We start from the raw sequence: 18,651 nt of genomic DNA on the forward strand, positions 1-18,651 counted from the left end.
ATCACCCTTCACAGGTGTGACACATGCGTGTGATGTGAGTGAAGCACTGTACACGGTGCCACTACACAACCCTCGGTCAAACACAGGCAGCCAATCTTTATTTCCCTAAGGCACAACTCTATTAGGAAAGCTGGAACAACAACAAACTGGGACCTCATTAAAAAGCTAAACTTTGGGGGCGCCTGGGTGGCACAGCGGTTAAGCGTCTGCCTTCGGCTCAGGGCGTGATCCCGGCGTTATGGGATCGAGCCCCACATCAGGCTCCTCCGCTATGAGCCTGCTTCTTCCTCTCCCACTCCACCTGCTTGTGTTCCCTCTCTCGCTGGCTGTCTCTATCTCTGTCAAAATAAATAAGTAAAATCTTTAAATAAAAAAAAAAAAAGCTAAACTTTGGGGGGAAGTGTTATTGTATTAAAAGGGTCTTATTAAAACACACCATGATCCCTCTTCCTCTTTGGTCACACGATTTGACGATCCTTCCCCCCACGAAACTACTCCAGTGACTTCGGTAGCCAAGAGACGCAAACTCAGATTTAAGAACTGAGAGACGCAAAGGGGAAAATTAGGCTCAGACTCAGATTTTAAAGTTGTAAAGCTTGCGACTGGAATCCGAGTGCATCGCTCGTCAGTGGGCTTACAGCTCCCAAAACCACTGAAAGGGGACATTTCGGCAGATCTTCGGTTTCCATCACCCGGCATTCTCTGCATGCCACCGAGGTCTGAGCCGCCCGAGAAGGACTACCGTCGCTACCGGATAACGGGTTTCAGCGACCAGCACACCTGGCGGGGCCGCACGTGCGAGCCACCGCGCCCTCCCACTGCACCGGCCGGCTAGCCTCGACACCGACCCGCCCACCCGGGCCGGCCCGGGTCTGTGCGCCGCGTCCACCGGAGTCGGGGTCCAGGGCCGAGGGCCGGGGGCCGCGGGTCTGGGCGGCGGGTCAGTCAGCGGCCCCCGCCCGGTCCCGCGGGAGGCGGGGCGGCCGGGGGCGCGGCTGACAGGATGGAGCGCGCGACCCGCCCTGTAGCCTGCCCGGCCTCGGCGCCAGAGCCCGGGTCTCACCTGAAAGTGCTCCTGGAAACGGATGGGGAGGATCTGCGCCATGGCGGGCGCGGGGCCGAGACGGCGGTGGCGGCGGCGGTGGCGGTAGCTCCCCTCACGCGGGCAGACGGGCGGCGGCGGCGGCGGCGGCCGCGCAGGCGCACTGCCCCAGGCCGCGTCCCGCACCAGGTCCTCTCCACACGAACCCTACGCGGGATCCCTCCGCCCGCCGCCCGAGGGTCCGCGAAAAGTAGTCCCGCGCGTAGCCACACTTCCGGTACCCGGGACGGGTCTGCGCTGCCCCAGGGCAGGTGTGCTCGGGAAGGTGGCGGGGTCCCGGGCTAATCCCCAGCTGGTGCCCCGGACAGGTGTGCGCCGGAAGGTGGAGGGGTTCCGGGCTAAACCCCTGGTCAGTGCCTGGGGCAGGTGTAAGTGGAAATGTGGACCCGGTCGAGTCTCCTCCGGATGCTACAGGACTGGTGTGCGCGGGAAGGTGGACAAATCTCAGCTCTAGTACTCAGGACAAAGTATTACCTGGGACGGGGACTAGGCGTGAAGCTGCTCTCAGCAAGTTTCCTGAGGGATAGGGTTTTCAGAAGAGGTAAACCAAGTTCGGGAATGTGTTGGGGGTGGCGGGCAGTAGGGAAGTTCTACCTCAAACTCTGGACAGTTGAGTTCAGGGACACTCTTTTATTCAACCGCAGATGTGCCAAAAACACCGTGAAAGGAGTGTGGGAAGTATGTGTGCAGATGAGTGTCTGCACAAGGCTCAGCCCACGCTCCTGTAGAGCCTGCAAAGATCACATCTAGCCGCAGATAACCAACCAAAAGGCTACTGGGGTCACACCTGGATTGCCTGTGGTCGCAATAGTGAGTAGTTCCGGAACTAGAGCCCACACCTGCTTTGCCCAGCGGTCGGTTGTTTTTCTGAGGCACCATTTGAAGATGTGTTTGCATGCAGATGGCTCAGCTGCAAAAAGGGTTTGTCAGGGAAGGGGAAAGCCTTTGGCATTCTGTGTGAGCATTCCCACAGTGTGTACGATACCCACGTGTATGCTTCACAGGCCGCTACTGGTATTCAAGAAATTAATAGTCCACTCGCGAGATACACGGATTGTGCAGTTATTTGCACAATAACTTCACACCTAACATCATCCAAAAATATGTTAAAGAGAAAGACTGCTTCACTTTCAAATGAAATCTTTTCTTCAGTATTAGCCAAGACCGTTGCGACTGCCCCTTCAACATCTGTATAGCTCACCACTAACAATAGAGTTGTTTGCTCTGGGTATACCACCCAAATCTCTCCATTTGACAATTATGCCTGTGACCCCAAGTACCCTTCACACTCCAACACATAAATCCTTTGATAGTAATAGCATCCTCCTTAAATACCATTCCCCCACAACGGATCCTTTTGGGATTCAAACTAAAAATTGACATCCTAGAGGAGAAGAATTTCAAAGAGTGTGGTTGGTAGCAAAATGATAGGATTCTTACTAGTCCAGACCTCGCTATGTAAGTCTATACTTGTGAAGTATAGACAGAATGTAAAACATTCTGATTTGAGAAGGATTCTAGTATTCTCACCACTGGTCAGTGATATATATATATGTACATATATACATATAAATAGCTAAATATAGCATTATATATATATAAATATATATAAATTTATATATTTTACCATATATTTGTAATAATTGAAATTTTGTACTCAACAGGGCAAAAATTTGATAATGCTGTGGTGGAGGGGTATGAGGGAGGCCAGTTTGGTGATATTTATGCATGTACACTTTGGTATTCTGCCTAGGATATCTATTCTTGAGTTACTTCTTGCAGATCTTCATCCTAAATAAAATTCCAAGGAAATTAGCAGCTCGTGGTAAAATAGATATAAGATAGATAGCCAGCCAGCCAGCCAGCCAGCTACATAAACCATTCAGAAACAAGCTACCACAAGAGCCAGGAAGACAAGAAGCAGATACAGACTCGCAGAGGTTGGAAAAATGAACTTATAAACAACTTCCAAATTACATATATTCAATATGTGTAGAAGAGTTAAGCACCAGCTTAAAAATGCATGTGGAAATTACATGCAGAAACCTGAAAACTATAAAGAATGACCAAAACAGATTTGAAAAAGAACCAAATGGAAATTCTAGATGTAGAATTAGAGTATAGTAAAGCCTTGCACAGTATTGCAAGTGGGCCCAAGAATTATCTAATCATTCTGTGAGGTAAAGAAAATGAGAATAGAAGAAGGACAAGGATGGGGATGATCAGTCAGAAACCAGTCAGGAGACAGAAAGCACACTTGATTATTTGAACAGAGGGAATTGAATTCAATAAAAAAATATAAAATAAGGGGCGCCTGGGGGCCTACGTCGCTTAAGCATCTGCTCAGGCGTGATCCCATGGTCCTGGGATCAAGCCCCACTCGTAGCCTCCTGCTCCACTGGGGCCTGCCTCTTCCTCTCCCCTCCCCTGCTTAGTCGCTCTCTCTCTGATGGCTGTTCTCTTCTGTCAAATAAATAAAATTAAAATAATAATAATAAAAATAGTTGCTAACATGAAATAACATCATTAACCAAATAACTGGAATCCTCAGACCATGGAGGGTAGGAATGTGTGACCATTGGCTGCAAGGATAAGTCACGACCTGAAAATATTCCGACTTAGAGGAAGGCCTCTGCAGAGTTGGAAGCCAGGCCTCCTGGGGAGGGATTGATTGACCAGCTAGGGCCAGGGTCTCTAAGCCTGGGAGTGGCTCTCTATAGTGCATGTACACTGTCTAGTGAGGGGTGGTGGAGCTGGCAGCCATGCTCTGAGAAGGAGAGGCCTGAGGCTGGTTCTGCAAGTCTTTGAAAACTTAGACTGTCTTCTCTGTGGGAAGAATCTACTTACCTGGTTGAAGAAGTATAGCTGAGGTGATGCTCACAGGAACAGGTCCTGTAGTCACTAGCCGAGTGCCTTATGGGCAGAGTCTAGTGGAATATCTGCCAGCACACAAATATTTGTTTCCAGAGTCTCAGCCTCCAGCACCACAAGGCAGTTTTATATAAGGGGAAGAGAAAGAGCTGAAAGACAAAACTTAATAACTGGCACAGAGACATGTTCTATCCAAATTAGAATTCCCATGCGGTTTTCAGATAAGTGAAAAGTAAAAAAGTCCGTGGAGACTTCTGTTTTCAGAAGGCATCAGAGGACAACAAGAGAATGAATAATTATGAGCCAATATGCAGAGAAAAGGAAAATGAGAGGTCTGACCTGGCATTTGGGATGCTTTTTCTGAGGGCGTCACCAAGTCAGAGAGCGGCGCGGCCGGACCGGGCAGCATTTGCCTGTACACTCGTGCCCTAGGGTGGACAAAATTTAAGTCTGAGGGAATCCACCAGAGAGGTACCCCAATGCATGGATTGTTTGGGGATCTCACAAACTGGGACGCATTCAATCATTTCCAGTCCTCACTCGGTTCAGCAACATATATTCTCTGGAGAGACAACCTCATGATAGGCCTCACATCGTTTCTACCGTTGTTCACGTGCAGTGATCATGTGCTCAGTCAGAAATAGGCCTCCACGGAGATAAGACAAATGATTGGAAAACAAGAGAGATAACAGAAAAACAGATCTATAGACAATCGAGGAATGCAGTTTTCCTGAAGACTTTTTAAAGGACTATGCTTAATATGGTTAAGAGGATGAAAGACAGCATTGAGAATTTTATCAGACCTGTGAACTATAAAAAAAAGAACCAAATGTGAATCCTATAACTGAAAAAATATAACTGAGGTAAAAATTCAGGATAGGGCGCCTGGGTGGCACAGTGGTTAAGCCGCTCTGCCGTCCTAGTGGCGTGATCCTGGCGTTCTGGGATCGAGCCCCAGTCAGGCTCCTCCACTGGGAGACCTGCTTCTTCCTCTCCACTCCCTCTGCTTGTGTTCCCTCTCCACGCTTTGGCTGTCTCTATCTCTATCTCTGTCGAATAAATACATAAAATCTTAAAAAAATTCAATGGATAGTGTTTGTTAGCAAGTTATGCATAAGCGAAAAGAGGAAACTAATAAAGCTAGTTAGTCAGAGGAATATATCCAAATTAAAGAACACAGAGAGAATAGGGTAGAAAATACAGGATATATCGGGCGCGCCTGGGTGGCACAGCGGTTAAGCCGTCTGCCCTCGCCAGGGCGTGATCCTGGCGTTATGGGGATCAGCCCCACATCAGGCTCCTCTCGCTATGAGCCTGCTTCTTCCTCCCACCCTGCTTGTGTTCCCTCTCTCGCTGGCTGTCTCTATTCTGTCAAATAAATAAATAAATAAAATCTTAAAAAAAAAAAAAAAGAAAATACAGGATATGACAAATATAGAGATACAGCACCAAGGTCTAACATACATGTAGATTGGAGTCCTGAAGTGGAGAGGATGAGAAGCAATGTCGAAGTATAGATGCTTGGTTTCTTGAAAATTGGCCTAATAGATGAAGCTCTCGGTTCCAGAGCCGCTACAGACTTCAATCAGAATTCCGTAAGGCGCAAGCCACACTTAGGCATGTCAGAGTAAAACTGCTGAAAACTTAAAAACAAACAAAAAAACTTAAAAAAACAGCCAGAGTGAAAAGGCAAGATTACTTTCTAAGGAGCAGTACTCATTAATGAGGATCTGACTGTCAAACACACTAGAAACCAGAACACAGAAGAATCATACCTTCAACAGTGTGAAGAAAAAAAAAGTCCTGCTAACCAGATTTTATATTTGAAAAAAAAATCCCTTAGGAATGAGGGAAATATATTTGCAGACAAATGAGATCTGGAAATTCTTACCAGTAGACCTGAAGTCCACCTCCAACCCCAAAAACACTACTAGACTTCTTCCAGGGCAAAAAAAATAAAATGATCTACGACATGGTGAACTAAAGAGAGGAGGAAGAACAAGTTCAAGAAGAAATGTGTGTAAACGAAATGAAGCTCTGGCTGTATAGCACAAAAAAATAGTAATGCCCTCTGGGATGAAAAATATCAGTTAAAATATATGAGAACCATAGTATGTAACTCAGGAGCGGAATAATGGATTTAAAACGCATTTCAGATCAAAATCAAGCCTCATCTGAGAAAGTTAGGAGAAGTGATTTGTAGTAGATTGAAAGTGATTGCTCATGTCTTACATTCTCTGCAGTAGGGATTCATCCGTACTTTTTTTTTTAAAGATTTTCTTATTTATTTGACAAGAGAGAGATACAGCCAGAGGAGAGGACACAAGCAGGGAGTGGGGAGAGGAAGTAGAGTGGTCTCATAGCGGAGGAGCCCGATGTGGGGCCTCCGATCCCAGGAGCGCCAGGATCACGCCCTGAGCCGAAGGCAGCGCAACAACGCTGTGCCACCCAGGTGCCCCTCATCCGAGATTATTACCGTGGTTTTGTCATGAACTAGATGCATCTTCACCCGGTTTCAGACTTGGCGCCCGTATTTCTTTGGCTTGGTTGGTGTGTTAGCAGGCATGATAGAACAAGGGTTAAATGTCCTCCAACTTGGTTTGCATGATCTGACTTTGGCTGCATCCAGGAGTACAACATGTCCCCAGGGCCCAGCCTTTTCAGCTTGAACTCAGAATGGAAGCATGTTAAAGAGTAGCAACCCTCAATCTGAAGCAGACATACAAGATTAAGCCAAAGTCATCTCAAACCCCAGCATACGACAGACACAGACTAGAGTGAGATTTGATTTAAAAGAAGTAAATGGTTATAAGCATAGTCACAGAGGGTGCGAATGGTCAGCATTACGTATTGTGGCAATGTGGTAACTGCATTACTGTGGTAATATGGATAGGTTCATAGAAATCGGTACCTAGAAATGGTGCACTCATGCTAACAAAACCCAGAAGTATCATGGCATTGCTTTGGGACCAGGTGGCTGGCTAGTAAGAACCTGTTTAACAAAGCTGAAAACGAAAGTGGAGTCGTATTATTAATTGACAAAATTGCCTCTGGTAAAAGCTATGGGTTAACTTATGTCCCTCCAAAAGTTATATGTGGAAGTCCTAAACTCCAGTATCTCGTAACGTGTCTGTTATTTGAACACAGGGTCTTTGGAAGAGGTGATTAAAGTAGAGGATGTGTGGATGGCCCAGTCCAATCTGACTGGTCCTTAAGTGAAAAGAGGATGAGTTGGAAACAGACTCAGAAATGGCCATGAGGACATCGGGTAATGAAGGCCATTTACAAGCCAAGAGAGTGACCTGAGGAGAAACAACCCTGCTGACAGTTTTCCTTTTCTTTGCCTTTTTTCTTTTTAACTCTAGCCTCCAGAACTGTGAGAAAATAAATATGTTTTAGGCTCCCAGTCTTTGGATGCTTATCGCCCACCTCGTAAACCTTGAGTCATTTAGGGAAAGAGTGGATTGTTTAAGAGTTTGCGCCGTTGGTAAAATAAGTGCAAATGTTGGAAAAATGGGCCAATGGTTGCTCTAGCTTCACTCTGACAGGGTCCCACCCCACATCAACAACGCACTCTAGTGCAGATACCGTTTGGGCAGGAGCCTCTGTGGTCGCGCCAGTCAGTTCAGCTTCTTCAGCTCAGTCACATGATGCCAGGGTCCCGGGATCGGAGCCCCACGTTGGGCTCCCTGCTCAGCTGGGGAAGCCTGCCTCTCGTCCGTCCCTCTGCCTCTCCCCCAACTGGTGCACACTTGCATGCTGGTGTTCTCTCCAAAACAATAAAATCTTTATAAAAAAAAGAAAATGAGCCGAATTGCAAGCTGGATTTAGAAACAATGGTGAGAGTGCCAAAGTTACACTGGAAGATGAGACTGTTCATCGATCAAATGTGAGCCTTTACCCGCACAACTTCAGGAAGAATGCATATCTAAACTTTGGACTCAGGGTAAATATCAATTGAAGATGTAGCCACGACACACTTTTTAGGGTGGCGCTTGGTGGAGCTTCCCTTTCAGCCGGATAAAGGGTGCTCCCATAAAGGTTAAGAGTATGTTTCTGTAGAAGCTTAATGTGCTCAACGTAAATTCAGAGGCATGTCTTGAAAGAATTTGGGGTGTGGTTTTGGCGCATGGAATCAAGTACATGGAAAGCCCACCGCTAAGGGTATCAGATGTTTGTGTCTCCCCCTCCCCCCGACCAAATTCGTATGTTGAAATCTTAATCCCAAAAGCGATGGTATTCAGAGGTAGGTCTTTGGGGGTGATCAGGTCACCCCGAGGTGAGTCTTTGTGAATAGTAAGATTAGTGCTCTTATGAGAGAGAGGCCTGAGAAAAACACCCTTGCGGACACACGAGCTGGTCCATAACCTGAAAGGGGCCATCACCAGAACCCAACCATGGTGGCGCCTCCTCTTCGACTTTCCGTCCTCCAGAACTGTGGGACTAATTTTCTGACGTTTAACCACCCAGTCTGTGGTATTCCGTTAGAGCAGCCCGAAGGACAGAGTACCCACAAAAATTTTGAGAGTGCTGTTGGTAAAAGCACCATCGTATTAGACTGAAAGACAGTGACTCTCTTTGAGATAAAAGAACCTCTGGGCCCTATGAGCTTTCTGCAGGCTGAGCACGCTGAGAAAGCTCTCAACCACCATAAGGGCATTTTCTTTGATGTATTCTTCAGAAGTGCCAAGGAGGAAGGATGGAAAAACAATGATCTCCCAGAGGGAATAGACCAAGAACAGTGGATGGCGGAACTGGGAAGCGGGTCACAAGGACCATTTTCCTCCCCACGGGGTAGGGATGCCTGGCAACTTGTGCGAGAATTTTATAACTATGAAGGGCCAGGCACTTCAGTGTGGCTCTCATTCCTCCACTTTACCGCTCCCATGCTTTGCCACTGGGAGTACTCATTGTAGTTTTCCTGTCCTTTTCCACCACTGTATGGTAGGTGATCGGGACGCGGGGGGAGCAAATGGTAGTATGTTTAGCGATGTGCGTCTATATCCCAGCTGATATGGATCTTGTTGAAATCCTGGACTTCAAGCCTGATGCTGTGGTGAATGGAACTTTTGAGGCCTCAGGATGGGATGAGAATATTTTCATGAAGAATTAAAATGAATATTTGTGAACAAATTGTGGGTTGAAGATAGTTTGGATTATTATCCAAGTCATATTTACTTTCTACTATTCTACTATTCCCACTATTGAGATGAAGTGTATGAAGTGTATTTTGACTTAACCATATGACTTGTTTGGGCCAATGGATCGTAGATGGAAATGACACGGTGTGAGTTCTATAACCCGTCCTGGGCAACACCTGCGCACCCAGGTAGCCAAGTGTCTCCTGCCTGAGTCCCGAAGAGGCACATGGACAAAAGACAAAACACAGAGTCTGCTCAAGGTTAGGAATCTAATAGGACACCTTCCTCACATACAAGTGGGACCCCAGATAGTGCCCTCGGGGTCAGGATGACTCAGCAGCAAGCCAGCTCACCCTTGGGGGACATCAAGGAAAGTTGCTTGGGTGGTTTCACAGGGAGTGAGGAGGAGGCTGACCTCTCTCTTAAGATGTAACCATAAGCCAGGCCTTGTATACACTGGCAGGCCAAATTTGTATCTTTTAGTTTGTCCATAAAACCCCAAGCCGTGGATTTGGTCTGGTGCTCCTGGCCTGTAACAGTGCCACCTAGGAGGAGGCCTGGCTGAAGCAATTCTAGTGACTTTCAGAAAAAGGCGCCTTCAGCCTACACCTCGAAATGTCTCACCAATAATATTGCAAGGAAATTACTATCTACAATCACTACGATTACATAAGGAAATAAGGTGCAATGGGGTAGAACCAGAAGAAATAAAGACAGCGACAGATCCACAAATAATTCATGTATTGGAATGATCGTTCAGATGGAAAAATTAATTACAGTATCTCAAGAATTGAAAGGAAGACTACTCTGTGATCTAGTCAATTCTAACTTCCAGGTGCACGCCCAACAAAAATCCATCTATTCATCAGAGATATGCATTAAAACCAGGACAGTCACTGTAGTGCTATTTAGAACACCCCCAAATTGACACACCACCCAAATGCCCACTGATAGCAGAACAGATGAAAAATTGTAGTGTGATGACACGATGGAGTGGTTTTGTTTTGTTTTATTTTAAAAGATTTTATTTATTTATTTGACAGAGACAGCCGCGAGAGAGGGAACACAGCAGGGGAGTGGGAGAGGAAGAAGCAAAGCTCGCACCAAGAGAAAAGCGATCTGCGGGGGCTCGATCCCAGGACTCCGGGATCATGCCTGAGCCGAAGGCGGGCAGCAACGCGAGTGCGCCCCAGGCGCCCATGGTGGAGTGTTTTAAGCAATGAGAATAAGTGATTTAGAGCGACACTACACGATGTTACGAGCGGAAGCTCACAGACATAATGAGTAAAAATCAGACAAAAAAGAGGACACATTTATGATGCCATTCATTTAAAGAACAAAAATAGGCAAAACAATTTAAGTATGAAAAGTAATTTGGTATTTTGGTTTTTTTTTTGTTTGTTGGTTAACTGTTTTGTAGTTTTGGTGAGGATTTTGTGACTGGAAAGGCAGGCAGGGTACATCAGGGACGTTGTTAATGTTCTGTTTCCTGTTCTGCGAGTTGATTATATGAGTTTTGGTTTTGTGAAAATTCAGTGAGAATTCAATGATTTTGTATGGCTGCATAACAAAGTTCCCCAGCGTGGCACCTTAAAACAACAAATATTTATTACCTCGTACCAATTTTTATATCAAAATCTTAGTTTTGTACAAGGATTTTGAATTTTATTGCAAGAATCAGTGAGCCTGCCGCAGGATCTCTCATGAGGTTGTAGTCAAACCGTCAGCAGGAGCCTCAATTGCTGTAGAGAACAGAGGCAAAGAAAAAATTCCACTTCCTTCTAGCTCTTGGCCATGTGGACCGATACGTGGGATAGGCAGGAACTCAATGCTTTGCTAAAGGCAAAAGACAACCTTAGCTTGACAGGAGCCTGCGTCCAAGATCGTGTCGTCTCGCGAACATATGAAAATTCCTTTGAAAACTTCGCTTTGTCTCTACCCCCGCCACGTGTTAGCAATCATTCTCCAAGCATATGGCTCACTGACACATATCTCAAAGGGTCTCATGACTGGAGGTTTACTAGACCTTAAATGACCTCATCCCAGCAACAGCTAGCTTCCAAAATTCCTTAGAGACTTATCCTAACCCCTCCCAACTTGAAAGTATATAATCAGCCACTCATCATAACCCCAGGGCAGCTCTTTCTGCCCATGGGTCCCTCGCCTATTAACTTTAATTAAGCCATCCTTTTTGCAAAGATGGCTCAAGTCTTTCTTGGCCGTTTGCTCCCAAACCCCAACGTTTTCACATCACAATGATTGGAAGTCTCAACAAAAGATTCATTTCCATGTTAATTCATATGGGTGTTGGCAGGAGCTTCAGTTCCTCACTGGCTGTTGGCTGGAAGCCTCAGTTTCTCCACATGGGCCCCTCAAGGTGCCTGAGTGTCCCCATCACTTGGTAGCTCTTTTGTCCCAGAAGTGAGTGATGAGAGGGAGAAGGTGAAGGTGAAGGAGAGCAAGAGGGGGAAGGGAGAGGGAGAGAAAGAAAATTCAGAAGTCTTTTTTTTTAATTCAACTAGCCAACTTACAGTACATCATTAGTTTCAATGTAGTGTTCAACAATTTATCAATTGCATAGAACACCCAGTGCTCATCACATCACATGCCCTCCTTAATGCCCATCACCCAATTATCCCATCCCTTGCCCACCTCTCCCCTCAGCAACCCTCAGTTTGTTTCCTATAGTTAAAGAGTCTCTTGTGGTTTTCTCCTCTCTGATAACTTCCCATTCTGTTCCCTCACTTCCACTACGGTTTCTGCCCTGTTTCTTACTCACATATGAGTGGAACCATATGATAATTGTCTTTTCTCTGATTGATTTATTTTGCTCAGCATAATACCCTCTAGTTCCACCCCACATCAATGTAAATGGTATTTTATCCTTTCTGATGGCTGATAATATTCCATTGTGTGTGTGTGTGTGTGTGTGTGTGTGTGTGTATCTATATATCTCACATCTTCTTTATCCATTCATCTGTCGGTGGACATATTGGCTCTTTCCACTATTTGGCTATTGTGGACATTGCTGCTATGAACATTGGGGAATGCGGGTGCCCCTTTGGATCATACATTTGTATCTTTGGGGTAAATCCCTAGTAGTGCAATGGCTGGGTCATGGGGTAGCTCTATTTTCAACTCTTTGAGGAACCTCCATACTGTTTTCCAGAGTGGCTGCACCAACTGCGTTCCCACCAACAGTGGAAGAGTATTCCCCTTTCTCACATCCTCTCCAAAATTTGTTGTTTCTGTCTTGCGTCCAATATCCTCAAAAATTTGAAACTAGAAACTACCCTGAAATGTGTTTGCAGTACTGGGTATTTGTAATGTAGTGATCGAGAAGGGGTGCCTGCACTAACGTTTGCCAGCAATGTCCCCAATGGCCAAACTATGGAAAAAGAGCCCAGGCATCGTTGACGAGATGAATGAATAAGCTGCGTGTGGAGGATGGATAGAGAGATAGATAGATAGATCTGTATCTATCTATATCTATCTGTATCTAGCTATACATCTGTATCTAGCTATATGTATCTATCTATCTATCTGTCATCTATCTATCATGAAATACTACTCAGCCATCCTAAAAAAGAAAGAAAGAGAGAAAGAAAGAAAGAAAGAAAGAAAGAAAGAAAGAAAGAAAGAAAAGAAAGAAATCTTGCCATTTGCAATGACATGGATGGAACTAGAGGGTATTATGCTAAGTGGAATAAGTCAATCAGAGAAAGAAAATTATCATATGATCTCACTGATGTGTGTGTGTGTGTGTGTGTGTGTGTGTGTGTGTGTGTGTGTGTGTGTGTGTTTTCCATAAAGAGTTACATGTCATCCTGATGAAGGACACTGCAGAAAGTCACGGAGTTTATTTTCTGTTTTTAGTGTGTGCAAGGCTGTGTGACTCTGATCTTATGGGAGCCAGGGAGGTTTTCTTTTGTTTTCTCATCTTTATGTTTGGAAACCTCCTTTTTAGGGCTTGATTGAAAAAACTTTTTTAAAGATTTTATGTTTATGTAATCTCTACACCCAACATAGGGCTCAAACTCACAATCCCGAGTCCCGACGGAGGACGGAGCCAGCCAGCAGCCAGGCACCCCTTGATTTTTTTTTTTTTTAATTGAAGCAAACATGCAATGTGTGCTCAGCGGAGAAATAGGCCACGTGTTGTTGAGGTTTTGTGGAGTCATTTGGACCTGGGTAAATGTGAAGGCCCGGGAGCAGGGCCCACAAATGTTAAAAGTTGACAATTTCTTTGATCAGTATTCACTTAACAGATGATTTATTGAAAGTGCTATTCTATGGCAAACGTCCTTCTATGTTCAGGATACAGCAACAACCAGATAGCTGAAGCTCCCACCTCATGGATTTAAAGTTTCAGTTGGATGTAGAGATAGGTAGGTAGGTAGGTAGGTAGGTAGGTAGGTAGGCAGGCAGGCAAGCAAGCAAAGAGATTTAAAACATGGCATCGGGGCGCCTGGCTGGCTTGGTCGGTAGGGCGTGTGACTCTTGATCTCGAGGTGGTGAGTTCGAGCCTCACGTGCGTTGTAGAGATTACATAAACATAAAATCTTTTTTTTTTTTTTAAGATTTTATTTATTTATTCGACAGAGATAGAGACAGCCAGCGACAGAGGGAACACAAGCAGGGGGAGTGGGAGAGGAAGAAGCAGGCTCATAGCGGAGGAGCCTGATGTGGGGCTCGATCCCACAACACCGGGATCCCACCCTGAGCCGAAGGCAGACCCTTAACCGCTGTGCCACCCAGGCGTCCCAAACATAAAATCTTTAACAAAGAATAAATGATGGGGTGCCTGGGTGGCTCTTCAGTGGCGTGTCTGCCCTAGGCTCAGGTCATGAATCACTGGGATTGAGCCCCGCATCGGGCTCCCTGCTCAGCGGACAGCCTGCTTCTCCTTCTGCCCCTCACCCAGCTCGTGCTGTGCTCTCTCTCTCTCTCTCTCTCTCTCTCTCTCTCTCTCTCAAATAAATAAATAAAATCTTTTAAAAAAATGAACGAACGAACGAACGAACGAACGAAGCCATGGCATCAAAAGTGAGTGCTTGCTTGCTTGGGGGGGGGAATCAAACCGGAATATCTTTAACCTGTAACATATTCTTTATCGATCCTGCTTTCACTACTTTGCCCGGATTTCATTTTCCACAAGTGACAGTCCCTCCCAAGTGGGCTTCTTTCATCGTAAGACCCGTGTTCTCCCCTTGTCCCGCAGAGAGAGAAGAGCCATGAGAGGCGAAAGTTGGGCAGATCGGTATAAATCTAGGAAATAAAATAATCGTTCCCAAGACCAGTAGCCAAAGTTCTGCTTCCGTTTAGGACCCGATGTGTTAAAAAAGCATGTATGGTCGTTGGCTTGGAGAAAGGGGAGGAGGCCGAAGTATCATCCTAAAGAACAGAGTAGGGGGAGAAACAGAAGTGAAAAGATCGAAGAACTGGTTTCCCCATCCATAGCCTTTGAAATGATTTGGTGTCTTCTCCTAAGAGAGAGCCCATTGTCCGTCCAATATCTCATACCGCTTTTCACAAAGTATCACAACACAACACAACACAACACATTGCACGATCCCGTGCCTCCAAACCGTCTACGCAATCCTAATGCGTCCTATCTGCGTTCTATTCTATCATGTGACTAGAGCATCATGTACTTCACCATTCCGCTGTTGTTTGACATTCAGGTGAATTCCAACTTCTGTTCGGGGTGCGTGGGGGGCGGTGTGTGTGTGTGTGTGTGTGTGTGTGCGCGTGCGCGCGCGCGCCGTATCTATTGCCGCTGTGCAGCGATCTGATCCTCAGGGTGTATCACCCTAACACCGCAATGGCTTGAAACAACATCTCTTTATCATTTCCTGGTGCTTGCTTGGTGGCCACGTGGTTTTCTACCGGTGTACCCGGGCTCACTCCAGCAGTGGCCTTCAGCTGGAGGGTCAACTGAGTTCGAAGGTGCAACTTGGCCACATTCCCAAGTCTGCAGTCGGTGCTGGCCGAGCACCGGGTTGCCTCTCTTGTCGATGCCTCTCATGGCCCAGTCAGCTAGACTGGCTCTCTTCCGTGAAGGTCTCGGGACGGCCTGCCAAGAGGGTCAAGCTTCTGGACCACCTCTTCAGCTGTGGCTGTGCAACTAGTAAAATTTCACTTCTAGTCTATTCTTTTGGTCAAGACAAGTCCCAAGACCGAGTCCAAAACCAGGGGACAGAGCAATCGAGCCTACCTCCGGATAGCAGGAGCATCGAAGGCACATGACGTGAGGGTGCACACGTGCCAGGAGGTAAGGGAGGTACGGTTGTCAGTCTCCCACGAGGGATTCCTAAACCCTATGCCACGACGCACATTTTTGTAAAAGTAAGCTTGACGTGTTAGCGTCTAAAACATGATTTCCTTTGAATCGACCCCTAGAATTGGATTCGTCCAAAAGAAGGGGAAGATGCGTTTTTCAGGCTCTTGATACCAAAGCTCTTGACTTCCAGAATGGACTTGGATGACCCTTCACCATCTCTGCTTTGTAAGACAGTGCAAATTGGTGGCAACCCGCATGAAAAGGTTGTCGATCACGTTCCCGTCAGTTAAATTCAAGGCAGGATTCCTTTTTAAAGGCACAGAGCAGCCAGCTCCGTGGCAAGGAGCCAGAATTCTCCGGGTGGATCTCAGATCACGAATCCCCTAAGCCCGTGTGAGCGTGGATATGCGAATTCGTGGAGGTTTCCCTCCCGGTGGCTAAATGCTTTCACATCAGTGATGACAAAACGCAAACCCACAAAACCCCGATAGATGGGCACGGTCTTCCCTAAAGGGTCCCTTATTTCATGGAATCCAATCCTTCCACCTTGCAGTCTGCATTCACGGCTTCTATTTTCCGAGAGGCCGACACTCTTTCTCTGCAGACATGTCACAAGATCGGCCCAGGATCCCCGGTCTTCGATCACGTCGGAGCACACAAAAGCTGTTAGGAAGGCCCACCATGGAATGTATTCGGCACGGATGCTAAGGAAGACTTTGAAACCGATCTAGTCCGGTTCCGTCCTTCAGTCCTCTTGGGGGCAGAGCTTCCGTGTTCCATGCCCCCTCTCCAGGAACGCCACTCTCCCCACAATTTCAGGTGTCCAGGCAACCCGGAAACTCTCGAGCTAGGTGAGTTCTTCTGGGAAGGGCGGGAGGTTGGGGGAAAGGGTGGGCAGTGCCGACGTTTGGAAACATTGAAGGGCACCGGCGGAGCTATGGCCAAATCGAGTCCGTGCACAGGTACGTAAGGCGGGGGTGGGCGGGGTGAGGATGGGGGTGGTGGGGTGGGGCACGAAACCTGTGTGCTCTCCGTGGGTTCTGGCTCAGGAGCCTGGCTGGCTCTCTGTAGAGCGCGCTGACTCTTGATCTCAGAGTCCTGAGTTCGAGCCCCACGTTGGGTGTAGAGTTTACGTGAACCAGCAGCAGCAGCAGCAGCAGCAGCAGCAGCAGCAGCAGCACCACCACCACCACCACCACCACCACCACCACCACCACCACCAAAAATGATAATAATGAAAAGCTCGAAAAGCCCCACGGCCCCTGGCAGGATGTCTATGGCAAGCCACACCTCCACGACAAATAGCTTTCCACAGTGACGGCGACGGATGGCGGAAGGACAGAGGCAGCACCCTACCCCAAACCTCACAGCCTGCCTCCTTTCCGGCCAGATGTGCAGCATCTGGGAACGGCTTTGAAACCTTCCCAGTCAACGGCTTGGGCCCGCCTGTCGGGAAAAGCGGTCTGCTGTTCATTTCACTCCTGGACGAGCCTAGGAAGATGAAGCGGCGGTAGCTCTCCGTGGGGGCGCCACGCGATCAACACTGCAGCCACAGCCACTGAGAACGTGAGATCTGTATGGCCTCGAGGGTACAGGATAACCCGATGAATCCTTTCAGAAGAAGGCGGCAACGTGAGAGCGTGCAAAACACTTTCTCACAGCATCTGCTGATGGTGCTAGGACTTCTGTCCCCGGAGAGGGTACTATTTTTCCACCGCTTCCAGTTTTAAGAGAAAGGGTCAGGGGAAAATCATTCAGTCGTTCCACTCATCTTCATGGCTTTCGTCGTATGAAGCGAGACGCCGTACAAAGGCAAGCGCGGATCCATGCAAACACATGGGTGAGCCCCCCCAAAACATGACGCTAAGTGAAAGGAACCAGACAGCCAGGGTGACATAATGCCTTGGGATTATGGGTAGGAAGCCAGACGGAATAGCCCAATCCTAGAGGGAGGGAGCAAACAGATCAGAGGCTGTTGGGGAGAATGGTGGAAACTGGGGTGAGGGTCAGGGTGAGGTTGAGGGGGTGGGGAGCGCGGACGGGGAAGGAGGGTGGGGGTGTCTCTTTTGCAGTGTGAAATGTTCCTGCTGGAAATGGCGGTGCGGGTCGTGCAGCTTTGTGAGTAACCTTTAAAAAAAATAAAAAAGGCCACCGAACCGTACACTTTCAAGAGGATGTGAATCATGGCGTGCGAATTGTATCTCCACTTTGAAAATGTGTGAGGAAAAAAACGTAGCAGATGCAGGTTGGTAGGTTGGTAGGTAGGTAGGTAGGTGGGTGGGTGGGTGGGTGGGTGGGTAGGTAGGTAGGTAGGTGAACGGGCCGGTGGTGGACCGATGTTCGTTCGTTCGTTCGTTCGTTCGGTCCATCCATCCATCCATCCATCCGGTCCGTGCGTCCACGAAGATCTGCATCAAAAGGTGTGGGAAGGGGGAGGTCGGGTTCTTGTTCTGAGTGGTTTTATTTGTTCCCCAAACTAATCACCTCTGTGGAGATAAACAAAGATCACCCACATGAGAACAGGAATCACCTGTTGAGGTCAACAGAGTCTGTGTGGTGAGTTATCACCACCTGGGTCTGGCAGAGACTTCGAAGCAAGCATGAGCCAGGCGGAGGAGTGGAAAAGCTTTCTGGTGGCAAAGGGGGAAGGTCCAGTGAGAGGTTGTTGCGGTGGGCGGGGGGAGCAGGACGGGAGCTGACTAGAAGAGGGGTGTCCTGGGTCATTTCGGGGAAAGAGAAACTTGATTTCCGTCCGTGGGTCCATCGATCTCATTCTCTGGATCTAGCTCTATGGAGAAGAACAGCGACGTGTCTCCATGTTGTCCATCTGTATCCCCACGTCAACATTGTCCAAGGTGTAGGTTTGTTGAATCCGTGATGTCGGAGACGCTTAGAGAAGAACACAGGTGAGTCTATTTCCCAAACGATCCACAAAAATCACCGTAACTGCAACTGTTCCTCCTTCCCACCCATGCTCTCTCCACACCCCGCCCCTCTCCCCCTCCCCCTCCCCCTCGCCCCACCCCACCCCACCCCACCCCGCCCCGCCCCGCCCCGCCTCCGGGCCTTTCTCGGGCTCCCTCTTCTTTTCTCCGGACCACCTCCCCGCCGCGCCCACCCCTATCCCAGCCCCCCCACAACCCGCCCCATCAGCGGCCGGACCATCTGGTCGACCTTTTGGGCACTAGAGAAGTGACCACCGGGCGGGCGGTGCCCGACAACCGGCACTGCGAATCCGTGAGACTGCGAGTGAC

General features: G+C 47.7%; 1 long non-coding RNA gene across 1 annotated transcript; it reads right to left on the reverse strand.

Moving 5' to 3' along the window:
• Nucleotides 1–17,561: 17,561 nt before the first annotated feature.
• On the reverse strand, nucleotides 17,562–17,977 carry LOC121100051. The gene is made up of 2 exons (XR_005831791.1): nucleotides 17,928–17,977; nucleotides 17,562–17,805 (listed from the first exon to the last, which is right to left on the reverse strand). It is a non-coding gene; the product is annotated as an uncharacterized LOC121100051 (long non-coding RNA).
• Nucleotides 17,978–18,651: the final 674 nt, after the last annotated feature.

This window comes from Ursus maritimus, unplaced genomic scaffold, assembly GCF_017311325.1.
Source record: "Ursus maritimus isolate PB19 unplaced genomic scaffold, ASM1731132v1 scaffold_33, whole genome shotgun sequence".
NCBI lineage: Eukaryota > Metazoa > Chordata > Mammalia > Carnivora > Ursidae > Ursus > Ursus maritimus.